Here is a 15506-nt window from a genome sequence, read left to right as displayed (position 1 = left end):
CTGATAAGCTAAAAAAAAAAATTCTGTTCACCTTATACCTGTAATGCCATTATCAAATGACTTTGCCTGTACTCTGAAGGTTCGTTTACCATGACTGCCTTCTGGTAGCTCCTTATAAAATTTCCAGGTCCTATTGTCATGACTACAGCTAAAAAGACTATTATGAACCTGCACACACAATAATTAATTATTTAATAATTTGTGGGCAGAATTTTATCTTGGGCTATTCTTTTTCCAGAAAAAGTTGCCCTTTTGCAGAAAATACCTGGCCTTCATGGCACACAGTAATTCTGTTTTTGACTTACAAGTGACAATGACTATTTTCAATTTAACTTCCCCACTTTTAGTGGTCTTGTCTTAGGTTTCAACTTGAAATTAGTCCTTATGGATATTATGTGAATTTTTTTTTTAATTTTTCATGCCATGATAGTCATTTTTCTGAAAATGACTTCCACATAAGAGAGCCAAATTTCTTTTCTTGACTACTTTGAGCAGTTGTGCAATATTTCTATTAATCTCGGCCCACGTTTACCAATGTAACGGTGGCTGCATAGTATTAATGCTACTTATTTCTACTTATTTAGTACAATTTTCTTACTAGTTTGTCCGACAAGTTCAATAAGTGCGTCTAACAGAGTTTAACTGATTTCATTCAGTATATTTTCCTTTTAGTTTCGTCTGGATATATTTCCAACTTGAACCCTTCTCTTTTTTTGATTCGATATTTCAGTGGAGCCTAAGGGTTTTTTTTCAATTATTTTCCCGCTTTTTCAGTAAAATATATCTTTTTTTTTTTAAGCCTATATTTATATGTTCCATGTTCTTTTTAAATGACCTTAGCAAGTTTTTATGCTAATTGCCCTTTATGATCAAATTCATTATCTCCGTATTTCTAAGAGGTGGGGAGGGGGTTGTATAATTTTTCCAACCTGTATTTTATTGAAATTATACAATTTTTTTCTTCGAAAGTTTTTGCGTTAGAAAAGTACTGTAGTTTTTTCAGCTAATTTTTTTTGAACACTTTTAATTAACTTTTGCTCCGAAATTTCTAGTTCCCCTTTATTCATAAAAAATGTACGTTTTACGATATTCGGATTCCCACCAAATTGTGTGGTTCTCATTCCAGACACATATTCTTTGTCTGTGGTATTTTAATTAGTGCCTATTTCGTGCCAAGAATTGTGTAGAGATAGGGATTATCAGCACCTTTTGTGGTTTCTCTTTAAACTTTTATAGTTTTTGCGTCTGGAATTATCCTCAGTTAAATTTGCGCCTTAGTTTTATACAGTCACTGAGTGCAATTTTTCCCTTTCGTGATACTTTGACTATTACCTTGTTCTACAAGTTTCTGGGTTTATTACAATCATAAAATTTTTCCCCTTGATATTTATTTTAGTAAGAAGGATTTCACACGAACATTCATCTCAAACCTTCTCCAGTTAGATCGATATTTTTTCTATAAATATGGTTAGCTTGTTGGATCCCCCCCAATGAAAAGACGCTAAGAAGTTTTTTTTAAATACCAATGTTCCTGTCATCGGTGTCTTTCACCTGCAATATCCTCTCCCTGGTTATTTCTGGTAATGATGTGTTGTGAAATTTATTTATATTTGAATATTAATTTACCCGAGAAAACTTTGTTTTACCTGTGCTATACTTTTTTAACTGTGACCCATTTTATCGACGGCTTCTTGTTTATACGTATCTACCTTGTTGGTAAGTGTTCAATTTATTTATCTTCTACTATTTATAACAAGATTACAGCTAGCTTGTACATGTAGTGCGCACTTAATGTAAACTCTTGCTGTTTTTCCTATTATAATTATTTTAAAATTCTTCAAAAACATTTTTTTTTTAAATTCGACTGAAAGTGCCACCTCAGAGAGTCAAAGGTCAGTAGATACTTTGCATTTACTTAACAACGAGAGGCCAGCAGTGATTGGGCTCACTCCAAATTTGCTAGCTTCCAATGACCCTGTTTCAGTAAACTACTCTCCTTCGTTTTTTTTGTTTTTTTTTAATTATCCCCCCAAAAAATATATTTTTCAATATACATATCAAAAGAATCGCCTTTTAATGCTGATTCTAAATGTGTATAATTTAATTAGTTTCACAACACCTATTTATAAGTTACGTGACCTTATTAATTTCCTTTATGAAACGAAGCCTAATTTGTTTTGACAAGTCTTGTCACCATTCGCGAAATTTTATCTCGTCTCGGAAACAAAAGCTTTTGCAGGAACCTATTCTGTCACTTCAGGTCGGAGCTAATAATTTAGTGTTAGAATGTGCCGGTCATAATTTTTACTGGCGATATATATTTTAAGGAAAACTTGATGTTATCTATATACCGATTAAAAAAGAAAATATAGATATTTCTTTAGTGGCTTTTATACTCGTTTTATTTTTATTTAATATTTTTTTTATAATTGTTTTATTCAAATATTAATCTGCTGGGGGCTGCGCTTGTTCTGCCTTTCTCCGTTTCCTGGTCCGAGTTTTGAACCCCAAATTTTTGCTTTTCTTCTTTATAATATTTGCAAGTTTTTCCGTGGTCTCTATAGTGTGGTTTACAAGGCTCTGAGTCCGAGTGCTGTTTTGTTGCCTCGTCAAATATCTTTAATCTTTGTTTCTCTTGATGTTTGGCCTTTTTCATAAGTGTTTTAGCAACTTGTGCTGCTGACAAAGGAACTTCTTGCTGCCCCTTTGGTTTTTTTACTGTTCTCCATAATTTTTCTCTCAAAGAAGGTTTTCTTGACGATGGCCCAGGTTTATCTATATCGGTTTCTGAAGAAGAATTTTCAGTGTCACATTCTGTTAGCTCGCGTCTGGTAGATGGCGTTTGTTCCAAAAGTCATTTTTAAGTTAAGACTGTAGGTAAGTCTAATGTAGGAAAATAAGATAATTCATTGGTTCCTCCCAATTTTTCTTCCTCTGTGAATTTTACTCTTGGTTTATCACATCGTAAACCCTTATGTTGTGTTTGATTTTCTTCATCGCTAGTATCCAAGGTTTATCGAATATTTCTCTTTTTCTCTTGTTTGTGGTGTAGAGTTTGTAGCCAAGACTGGGCTAAATACTCCTTCCACTTCTCCCAACTGTTGTGGTCGTTAAAAAGGTCATAAAATTCATATGGTCTTCTGATATATACTGGTGAGATCGTGTCCTCCATTTCTTCTTCGGATAGTATAGGCTCTGTTTTCCATGGTTTTGAAAAATATCCCTTTTTCATTCTATTATGGTGTATTATTTCTTCCTTTTCCTTATGTTGATGTTTTAGAACATATGTTAAGTTATTTGGTAGAATTTTTATAATCCTGTAGGGTCCATCCCATTTCGGTTTTAACTTTTTTGTTCCTTCCAGATTCGTTTTGTAAACATAAACCAAATCTCCTAAACAGTAACTCGTTTTATTTTTGCTTTTTCTGTCATATTTTTCTTTTTGTTCTGTTTTCGCATCTTCCAGATTGTCTTTAACTTGTTCCATAGCTTTTTTCATTCACATCACCATCTCTTGCTTATATTGGTCTAGGTTGCAATAAATTCTGTCATTTTGTATTTCATCTATAAAAATTCTGGGATCTCTTATATGTTGCAAAAAAATGGCGTTTCTTTTAAGGTACGTGAAAAAGCCGTATTTATTGCAAAAACTACAAATTGTAAATCCTCATCCCAATTTTCATTTTCCTCTCTTGCATGTATTCCCAACATGTAAGCTAATTCTCTATGCTTATGTTCAACCTTCCCATTAGCTGCGGCCATGTAAGACGAGGTAAACCATCGTCTAACCCCCAGATATTCTGTAATTTCGTTTAATAATTTGGCTCTAAAACATGGCCCATTGTCGCTAAGTAAAACTCTAGGGAAAATCCCGTGTTCCAGAAATAGGGGATTGACCAAAACTTTCGCAATGGTTTTTGTATTTTCATCTTTAATTGGAAAAGCGTATAAATATGAATTAAAATGACCTACGATGGTTAGTACGCACCTGTTTCCCTTCCTGGAAAGTGGTAAACTCCCCCCGGATCCCCAAATGTCTATTGACATTATTTCTCCTACCCCTGAAGGGGTGGGGTATTGACCTAAATCAGCCCTTGGGGTCTTTGGTGGCGACTTTTGTTTGGCGCATTCTTGGCAGCTTTGTATGAAAGCTTTTACTTTTGAGTACATTTTTGGAAAATAAAAATTTCCCTTCAGTCTCCCCATAGTTTCTGCTTCTCCCATATGACAGCCAATCCTTGCATGTGCCATCTGTAAAACTTCTCCTTCCAGAGATTTTGGAATTACTGGAATAATTTTTAAGTGATTTTTTCTATATTCTTGCGATGGTCTATGATATCTTACTAGAAGATTTTTACTTTCGTCCAGATCAAAATTATCTAAGTCCTTTAAAAATGTTTAAAGTGCGCTGGCAGTTCCGTACCTTTTGATAAAAAGGATTTCATTGCTAAACAAAAATCATCTTTATTTTGATGCTTCGAAATATTTTCATTAGACAGTTTTTTTACCCCTTCCAGTTCGTTCTGGATGGTTGCTATCACATTTTTTTCTGTATCTTGATTTCGTGACAAATAGTCTGGTAAAATATTTGTACGGCTCTATATATATTGGGGTATATGAATATGCTTGCAGACGTAGTATCCACCGTGTCAGCCGGGCTGAAGTACTTTGCATCGTATGTAGCTAAATTAATGATTTTTGGTCTACGCGTAAAATGAATTTTTCCCCAAGTAAAAATTCTCGAAAATATTCTGTGAAAACTACAACTGCCAAACACTCCCTTTCAACTGTCGAGTATTTTTTTCTGCTTCCGACAGTAACCTACTGGCATATTGAAGTATTGATTCTACTCCTTCAGAATTTATGTTTAAAAATAAGGCCCCTATACCGTACCCCAAAGCATCTGTTTGCAAACAGAAGTCTTGTGACAAATCTGGTAGTTTTAGTATTGTTGCCAGTAATAATTGTCTTTTTATTTCATTTAGTGCTTGTTTTGCTTCCGCTGGACATTCGAATTTACCTGATTTCTTTAAAAGGTTTGTCATAGGTTGTGCTATTGTGGCATAATTTTTAATATATCGTCTGAAATAGCTTAACAAACCACAAACTGATGTGCAGCTTTTTTGATCTTTAGGAGGCTGTAAATATTCTATGACGGTAAATTTTTATGGATTGGGTGAAATATTACATTGGTTTATCAGGTGTCAAAGAAATACTTATTTTGGTACTACTATTTTTCACTTTTCTGGTTTTAATTTTAAGCCTGTTTTTTCAAGCTTTTCCAGTATTTTTCTAAGTCCGACCAAGTGGTCTTCTAAGTTTTCATTAAACAGAATTACATCATCAAAATAAGCCAAGGTATCTTTTTTCCTTCCTGGTTCGTTATATTTTAACACCAAATTCATTTGGCGACTAAAACAATTTGGACTAAATGATAAGCCAAACGGCATACGTTCAAATGTGAACGTCCTCCAATCGTCTAAGATTACTGTAGCCCTATGCTTTGTTTCTTCATCTAAAGCAATTTGACAATATCCTGCTATTAAATCAAAACTAGTGTAATATTTTGAATCCCCTAACGAATCTAAAATCGAATCAATTCTTGGTAACTTCATTACGTCCTTAACCGTGATGGCATTTAGTGATCTAAAGTCTATACATAGTCTCCAGGTGTTATCTTTTTTTCCGACCATTACTAATGGAAAGCACCAATCACTAATAATTTCTTTAATTATTCCCTGATCTTCCATTTCTTTTATTTGGCTTTCTAGCCATGGCTTTAAATGATAAGGTGTTTTATATGGTGACTTTTTGATTGGAGGGCCCTCTGTTGATATCTTGTGCGTGATTAAGTGAGTTAATCCGTAATCCACTTTGTGTCTTGCAAAAGTCCATTTAAAATCCCAAAGAATATTTTCCACCCTAGTTTTTACGTTTTCCGGAAAATGTTTTAAATCAAATTGTTGCAAAAAATCCGTTTTCGACATTCCATACTCTTCTTGTGGTTGCAGTTTTAATGAGGATAAATGTTCGTGGCAAGTGAAGTTTACGCTTAATTCTGGACTGTTTATAGATTTTTTTTCTGAATTTGAAATCTTTTCCACTGATCCAAGTTCTACCTGGTTCAGTTTTATTTTATTATTACTTAGATTTGATAGTTTTAAGTATGTTATACCATTTTCAATTTTTATAACTTGATTTTCCTTCTTTTTCACTTAATGTAGCTAGAACCTGAGCTGTCGCTGGCCCTTCTCTTGTGATTTTTGCGCTTATTTTTTGGTTATAATTCGAATCTTCACTTTCGTTATTTGTTGTTACTCAAATTTGCCTATTATTTTCATTTTACTGGTTTATTGTTATTGTACTGGATATGGGTTCCCATACAATCCCACATTTTCTGATCGCATCTACTCCTAGAATACAAGGAAATGGTAGCTGCTTGCATATTATTACTGTTACTGTTATTTCTTTATCCCCTGCACTAAATTTTAGTGGACATTCTCCCAAAATTGTCAGCTTGTGCCCTGTCACTGATGTGAGGGTATTCTGGCATCTGCTTACGCGATTTTTGACACTAGGAGGAAACCTCTTAAAAAGTTCCTCTCGAATTAATGATTTAGATGTGCCTGTATCTTGTAAACCTTGTAAAATTCGAAAACACTTCATTTTAGAACAGTTCAGACTTGGTAAACTGATAGTATCCGTACTGGTTTCACAGGTTTCTAGACTACATAGAAGTCTGGATAATGAAAAAGCTCTGTCAGCCAAAAATGAAAGATTTCTCTATTTAAATGTATACTGTTTAGCCACATGTTTCTGGGATTATCCCAGTTTTCTTCAGCGCTGCTACTTTGACCCTGGGTATTATTAACCGTTTGCCTCCTAGGCCTAAATTCAGGAATATTATTAGGTGTTTGCCAAGTATTATTTGTTCCCTGCCTTCCTAAATTTCTCTCCCCCTGCGTTCTGAACTGGTGTCTTGTTTTGTACGTCTGGCCTTCTATGGGTATTTTATGCCAGCAATCTGCCGCATAGTGATTTAGTTTGCCACAATTATAGCAATTGAATCTTTTCCTATATTGCTTGGTAATTCGCCCTTTCTCGTGGGGTGTATAGCTGTTTCTGTATATTCTTGACCTGCCACTATTCGTATACTACTTTCTTCAGGAGGAGAAGGTGGGTGTCCATAATACTTGGTATTCCAAGTCATTCAGGATATAATACCATGGGAGTGGTCGTCAAATGGGGAGGGGTAAGTCCATGGTGGGAAGGATTGGCCTTCCTCGTGTCTTGTTGGTTCACGATTTGGCTCCTCAAAGTTCATCCTTTTCTGTCCCCTTTCATATTTTTTACTTTCTTGGGCTCCTGTGTTATTTATTGACATCTGATCAAACCTTTTCATAGCCTCCTCAATTTTATCTCTGTTTCGACTAGTATTATAGCCTGCTCTAAATTTTCAGGTTTCCGTGATAATATTACTCTTAATAACTTCTTTGGTAACCCTTGGGTAAAAGTATGTAGTTGTACTTTCTGTACTGTCTCGTCATTTCCGCCTTTCTCTAATTGTAGACACACGGATCTACAAATTTTGTCTGCATATTCCCTGATACTAGTTGAGGTATCAAATATGACTACCTCTGTTCTTAGTCTCTCGGAGATGCTTGTCTCTATGAATATTGTTTTAAAAGATTCAATTAGAGTACTGATGTCCTTGGGCACTTTTTTCTTAATTGACTCAAAATGTTTAAGAGTGCTTCCCTTTAATCTGGCTGCAACGCATTGCTCTTTGTTCTTATCCTCAAATGCTTCAGTTAGTTCGTCAAAAATTTTTAATTTCTCGATAAACTCATCTACATCTGAATTTCCTGAGTATTCTGCTATAATTTTTGCAAATTCAAGCACTGTAGATTAGGGAGTCATTTTTTTCTCTAGTAAAGTCATTTTACTTTAATCTACTATTTTTATCGAGCCTTCTTGACCCAGTTTTCTAGTAGCCACCAGTTGTTGTGATGTGTATTTTGTTATATTTGAAGGGTGTAGCCGTTGGTTCCTTTATTTTCCCTTGACAAAGAATATGACCTATGGCCTTAAGGTAATGTAACTTTGGCAGAGTGCCTTAAGCTGTAACCGAACTAATGAGGTGTACCGACTGGGTATGTTCGAGGGCTAAAGGTAGATCGTTGAGAGGTTGTCTAAAACACAATACTTTTATTCAATTTACACATAGTAATTACAGATATAGATATGCTACTGGGACTGGCTGCCCCAAGTAGACCACAAGTCTAAAAAACAAAAATATTGTATAATAAGATACTTAGACACTTACAATGATAAGACAAAATTCCAAGGTATTTCTAAAAACAACGGACCAGAGGTCAGTCCGGCATAAAGTTAGTATAAGATCGCTCCTTCCGATAAAATGTATCTTTTATACATTTTTATCAACCACACCTTCCCACGTAATCGTTAGGAAGTGGTAATTTCTGAATTTCCCGTTAAACAGAACTTGGCAGGATATGTTCCTTATCTTAACAAAAAGTGGTATTTCAAAACCACATATTTGCGTCTTATATATTTTTACTAAATTAATAATTAACTAAATTAGAAAGCTTTACCACATAAGCCCCCTGGGCCTTGTCGATTCTAATTTTCACATCTTCACTTCACCAACTCTCGTACAAATAACACTAGCCACGTAATTGAAAGCTATCCACTTGACTAATCTTGTTGTTACTAGCCTCAACTTTAATACCATAGTTTATTCCCATGTTAAGAGAACAAGTCTTCTTCATATTAACCCTTCTAATCTTTACAATAGTCTCCGACTAGGAGAGTTTGAATAAACCACACTCTTCTTCCTAAAACTACACTGTTCTCTCACTAGTAGTGTTTCTAGCTTCCTTTTGCAAAGTAAACTTTCTTTCGCTTCCAACTTGTCAAAAACTTTTAACTTTCAACATCATTTACTGTAATTTGAATATGGTTTAGCATGTTTTCAAAATGTTCTTTCCATCTCTTTTACACTTTCCTTTTACACTATTAAAGTTTCCTTGTAATTATTTGTGGCTCCACTTTTATTATTAATTGGGACATATGTAGACTGACTACTATTTTTAAATTTCTTAACAAGCCAGTAAATATGTTTTCGTGGCCACCAGTTTATACTTTATTACTGCATACTTAAATACCTTCTCTATTTCCTTTACTTTTACTTTCATATTATTTTCATAGGATATCTAAAAAAATTTTTGAAAAAACTCAGTCTAACCAAGCACTTCCACTCTTCTAACACTGAGTCTAACCAAGTACTGTAAAATTCAGGGCATTTTCGGAGAAACACGAAATTGTTTTTTTTTTCAAACTCTGGGAGCCCAAATTGGCTTTAGCTTCGTTTTCACATTCAACTGAATCGAGGATTTTAGGGATTTATGTAGCTGATCAAGTTTTACAAAGTAGGTTGTAGAGCAAAAGGACGAGACTGGAACGCCTAGCTGAAAATTCTTTGTTCTGAGATTACAGCAAAAATTTCGAAATTGTTTTCAAAGTAAAAAAAAGGATGAAATTTTATCTGACACCGTATTACTTCAGCTTTTATATTATATTATCAGTTTTACTCTGTTCTTTTAGCCTTAAAATGAGGATTTTAAGTCGGTTTTTTATAATAAGATGGCAAGAATATCAGAGCAAGAATATCAAAAATATCTATAGCGCTGCCTATAGTAAAGGCCTTTCAGTTCCAATGTTTTATTATTATTATTATTCCCCCCCCCCATAGAGGCACTTCATATGGGTGAGGTCGTCACATGAACTTCAAAGGGGGCTTATTCAATTGGAAACCGAGAGTTCTAGTGCCCTTTATAAGAGTCAAAAGTGATTGGAGGGCAACTAGAACTCCCTTCTCCACACCCTTCTTTTCCCATATGCATACGATAAAAGTTTTGAGATTGCTATTTTGCTAAAAATAGTTCAAATATCATATAACAAAACTCCGGTGTCGAAACAAGCCCCCAGGGCCCGGGAGCAGGAGTTGTAAGTTATGCCAAGGGGGTTTATATGTTTTATGGAAGGAATGATCGTATAAACTTCAGAGAGGGCTCATTTGATTGTAAATTGAGAGTTCTAGTTCACTTTTTAAGAGTCAAAAGAGATCGAGGGGTAACCACCCCCCCCCCGCCCTTTTTTCCAAAATGTATCTGATAAAAATTTTGAGATAATCATTTCGTTAAGAATAGTTCAAAGATCATTTAATAAAAACTACATGTCGACACAACCTCCCAGGACCCAAGAGCAGGCGTTGTAAGTTATGCCCTGAGAGCATATATGGTTTTTATGGAAGGGATGCTCGTATAAACTTCAAAGAGGATTCATTTGATTGGAAATTGAAAGTTCTAGTTCAATGCAACTCCTGTGTCAACGCAACCCCCCAGGGCCCGGGGGCAGGAGTTATAAGTAATGCTCCTGGGGGTATATATAGTTCTTATGGAAGGGATGCTCGTATAAACGTTGGAGCGGGCTCATTTGATTGGAAAGTTCTCCTTCACTTTTTAAGAGTCAAAAGAGATCAAAGGGCTACTAGCCTTCCCTTTCCACCCCCTATTTTACTCCAACCCATCTGATAAGAGCTTTAAGATCAACATGATCCTAAGATCATATAAGGAAAACTCCGGGGTCGACACCATCCTTCAGGGCCCGGGGCAGGCTTTGTAAAAAAATGCTCTGGGGGAATACACGGTTCTTATAGAAGGGATGGTCGTATAAACCAGAGAGGGCTCATATGATTGGAATTTGAAAGTTCTAGTTCAGTTTTTGAGAGTCAAAAGAGATTTGAGGGCGACTAGCCCTCCCCTCACATCCCTATTTCCCCAAATGCATCCGATACAAATTGTGAGATAGCCATTTTGTTAAAAATAGTTCAAAAGTCAAATAATTAGAACTTCCCGAAAGTTATAGGGGGTTCTCGAAACAACCCCCCAGGGCACGGAGGCAGGCGTTGTAAGTTATGCCCTGAGGGCATATATGGTTCTTATGAATGGGGTGCTCGTATGAAATACAGAGAAGGCTCATTTGATTGAAAATTGAAAGTTCGAGTTCACTATTTAAGAGTCAAAAGAGATCCAAATCCCACTACCCCCCCCCCAACGCCCTTTTTTCCAAACCCATCCAATGAATATTTTGTGATAACGTTCTCTGGCAAATCGCTTTAGATGCAAAAACTAAGCATAAGGCTACAGTAATCTTAGACGATGGGAGAACGTTCACATTTGAACGTATGCCGTTTGGCTTATCATTTAGTCCAAATTGTTTTAGTCGCCAAATGAATTTGGTGTTAAAAGATAACGAACCAGGAAGGAAAAAAGATACCTTGGCTTATTTTGGTGATGTAATTCTGTTTAATGAAAACTTGGAAGACCACTTGGTCGGACTTAGAAAAATACTGGAAAAGCTTGAAAAAACAGGCTTAAAATTAAAACCAGAAAAGTGAAAAATAGTAGTACCAAAATAAGTATTTCTTGGACACCTGATAAATCAAGGTACTATTTCACCAATTCCAGAAAAATTTACAGTCATAGAAAATTTGTAGCCTCCTAAAGATCAAAAAAGCTGCACATCAGTTTGTGGTTTGTTAAGCTATTTCAGACGATATATTAAAAATTATGCCACAATAGCACAACCTTTGACAAACCTTTTAAAGAAATCAGGTAAATTCGAATGTCCAGCGGAAGCAAAACAAGCACTAAATGAAATAAAAAGACAATTATTACTGGCACCAATACTAAAACTACCAGATTTGTCACAAGACTTCTGTTTGCAAACAGATGCTTTGGGGTACGGCATAGAGGCCTTATTATTAAACATAAATTCTGAAGGAGTAGAATCAATAGTTCAATACGCCAGTAGGTCACTGTCGGAAGCAGAAAAAAAATACTCGACAGTTGAAAGGGAGTGTTTGGCAGTTGTAGTTTTCACAGAATATTTTCGAAAATTTTTACTTGGAAAAAAATTTATTTTACGCGTAGACCAAAAATCATTAGTTTGGCTACATACGATGCAAAATACTTCAGCCCGTCTGACACGGTGGATACTACGTCTGCAAGCATATTAATATACCCCACTTTTTATAAAGGGCCGTACAAATATTTTACCAGACTATTTGTCACGAAATCAAGATACAGAAAAAAAATGTGATAGCAACCATCCAGAAAGAACTGGAAGGGGTAGAAATACTGTCTAATGAAAATATTTCGAAGCATCAAAATAAAGATGATTTTTGTTTAGCAATGAAATCCTTTTTATCAAAAGGAACGGAACTGCCAAAGAACTTTAAACATTTTTTAAAGGAATCAGATAATTTTGATCCAAGCGAAAGGAAAAATTTTCTAGTAAGATACCATAGACCATCGCAAGAATATAGAAAAAATGACTTAAAAATTATTCCAGTAATTCCAAAATCTCTGGAAGGAGAAGTTTTACAGATGACACATGCAAGGATTGGCTGTCATATGGGAGAAGCAGATACTATGGGGAGACTGAAAGGGAATTTTTATTTTCCAAAAATGTACTCAAAAGTAAAAGCTTTCATACAAAGCTGCCAAGAATGCGCCAAACAACAGTCACCACCAAAGACCCCAAGGGCTGATTTAGGTCAATACCCCACCCATTCAGGGGTCGGAGAAATAATGTCAAAAGACATTTGGGGTTCTGGGGGAAGTTTACCCGTTTCCAGGAAAGGAAACAGGTGCCTACTAACCATCGTAGATCATTTTAATTCATATTTATGCACTTTTCCAATTAAAGATGTAAAGACAGAAACCATTGTGAAAGTTTTGGTCAATTGCTTATTTCTGGAACACGGAATTTTTCCTAGAGTTTTACTTAGCGACAATGGGCCATGTTTTAGAGCCAAATTATTAAACGAAATTACAGAATATCTGGGGGTTAGACGATGGTTTACCACGTCTTACATGGCCGCAGCTAATGGGAAGGTTGAACATAAGCATAGAGAATTAGCTTACATGCTGGGAATAAATCCAAGAGAGAAAAATGAAAATTGGGATGAACATTTACCTTTTGTAGTTTTTGCAATAAATACGGCTTTTTCCCGTACCTTAAAAGAAACGCCATTTTTTGCAACATATAAGAGATCCCAGAATTTGTTTATATGAAATACAAAATGACAGAATATATTACAACCTAGACCAATATAAGCAAGAGATGGTAATGTGAATGAAAAAAGCTATGGAACAAGTTAAAGACAATCTGGAAGATGCGAAAACAGAACAAAAAGAAAAATATGACAGAACAAGCAAAAATAAACCGAGTTACTGTTTAGGAGATTTGGTTTATGTTTACAAAACGAATCTGGAAGGAACAAAAAAGTTAAAACTGAAATGGGATGGACACTACAGGATTATAAACATTATATCAAATATCTTAACATATGTTCTAAAACATCAGTATAAGGAAAAAGAGGAAGTAATATACCATAATAGAATGAAAAAGGAATATTTTTCAAAACCATGGAAAACAGAGCCTATACTGTCAGAAGAAGAAATAGAGGACACAATCTCACCAGTATATATGAGAAGACCATATGAATTTTATGACCTTTTAATGACCACAAAAAGTGGGAGGAGTGGAAGGAGTATTTAGCCCAGTCTTGGCTACAAACTCTACACCACGAACAAGAGAAAAAGAGAAATATTCGATAAACCTTGGATACTAGCGATGAAGAAAATCAAACACAACATAAGGGTTTAAGATGTGATAAACCAAGAGTAAAATTCACAGAGGAAGAAAAATTGGGAGGAACCAATGAATTATCTGATTTTCATACATTAGACTCACCTACAGTCTTAACTTAAAAATGACTTTTGGAACAAACGCCATCTACCAGACGCGAGCTAACAGAATGTGACACTGAAAATTCTTCTTCAGAAACCGCTATAGATAAACCTGGGCCATCGTCAAGAAAACCTTCTTTAAGAGAAAAATTATGGAGAACAGTAAAGAAACCAAAGGGGCAGCAAGAAGTTCCTTTGTCAGCAGCAAAAGTCACTAAAACACTTATGAAAAAGGCCAAACATCAAGAGAAACAAAGATTAAAGATATTTGACGAGGCAACAAAACAGCACTCGGACTAAGAGCCTTGTAAACCACACTATAGAGACCACGGAAAAACTTGCAAATATTATAAAGAAGAAAAGCAAAAATTTGGGGTTCAAAACTCGGACCAGGAAACGGAGAAAGGCAGGACAAGCGCAGCCTCCAGCAGATTAATATTTGAATAAAACAATTATAAAAAAAATATTAAATAAAAATAAAACGAGTATAAAAGCCACTAAAGAAATATCTATATTTTCTTTTTTAATCGGTATATAGATAACATCAAGTTTTCCTTAAAATATATATCGCCAGTAAAAATTATGACCGGCACATTCTAACGCTAAATTATTAGCTCCGACCTGAAGTGACAGCATAGGTTCCTGCAAAAGCTTTTGTTTCCGAGACGAGATAAAATATCGCGAATGGTGACAAGACTTGTCAAAACAAATTAGGCTTCGTTTCATATAGGAAATTAATAAGGCCACGTAACTTATAAATAGGTGTTGTTAAACTAATTAAATTATACATATTTACAATTTGCATTAAAAGGCAGTTCTTTTGATATGTATATTAAAAAAATATATTTTGGGGGATAATTAAAAAAAAAAAAAAAAAACTAAGGAGGTTAGTTTACTGAAACAGGGTCATTGGAAGCTAGCAAATTTGGAGTGAGCTCAATCACTGCTGGTCTCTCGTTGTTAAGTAAGTGCAATGCATCTACTGACCTTTGACTCTCTGAGGTGACACTTTCAGTCGAATTTAAAAAAAAATTGTTTTTGAAGAATTTTAAAATAATTATAATAGGAAAAACAGCAAGAGTTTACATTAAGTGCGCACTACATGTACAAGCTAGCTGTAATCTTGTATAAATAGTAGAAGATAAATAAATTAAACACTTACCAACAAGGTAGAAACGTATAAACAAGAAGCCGTCAATAAAATGGGTCACAATTTAAAAAGTATAGCACAGGTAAAACAAAGTTTTCTCGGGTAAATTAATATTCAAATATAAATAAATTTCACAACACATCATTACCAGAAATAACCAGGGCGAAGACATTGCAGGTGAAAGACACCAATGACAAGACAATTGGCATTTAAAAACGAAACTGCTAAACGTCTTGTCATTGGGGGGGATACACCAAGATAAACAAATTGATGTTAGAAATATCGGTCAAACTGGAGAAGGTTTGGGCTGAATGCTAGCGTAAAATCCCTTTTGCTAAAATAAATAGCAAGAGGAAAAATTTTACACTGGCACTAAACCCATAAACTTGTAGAACAGGGTAATAGTCAAAATATCACGAAAGGGACAAATTACACTCAATGACTGTATAAAACTAAGGCGAAAATTTAACTGGGGATAATTCCAGACGCAAATAGTATAAAAGTTTATAGAGAAA

The sequence above is a fragment of the Artemia sp. Qi Xiang Cuo genome, chromosome 18 (assembly GCF_049724085.1).
Source record: "Artemia sp. Qi Xiang Cuo chromosome 18, ASM4972408v1, whole genome shotgun sequence".
Lineage (NCBI taxonomy): Eukaryota > Metazoa > Arthropoda > Branchiopoda > Anostraca > Artemiidae > Artemia > Artemia sp. Qi Xiang Cuo.
Note: the sequence above shows the minus strand (reverse complement) of the source record.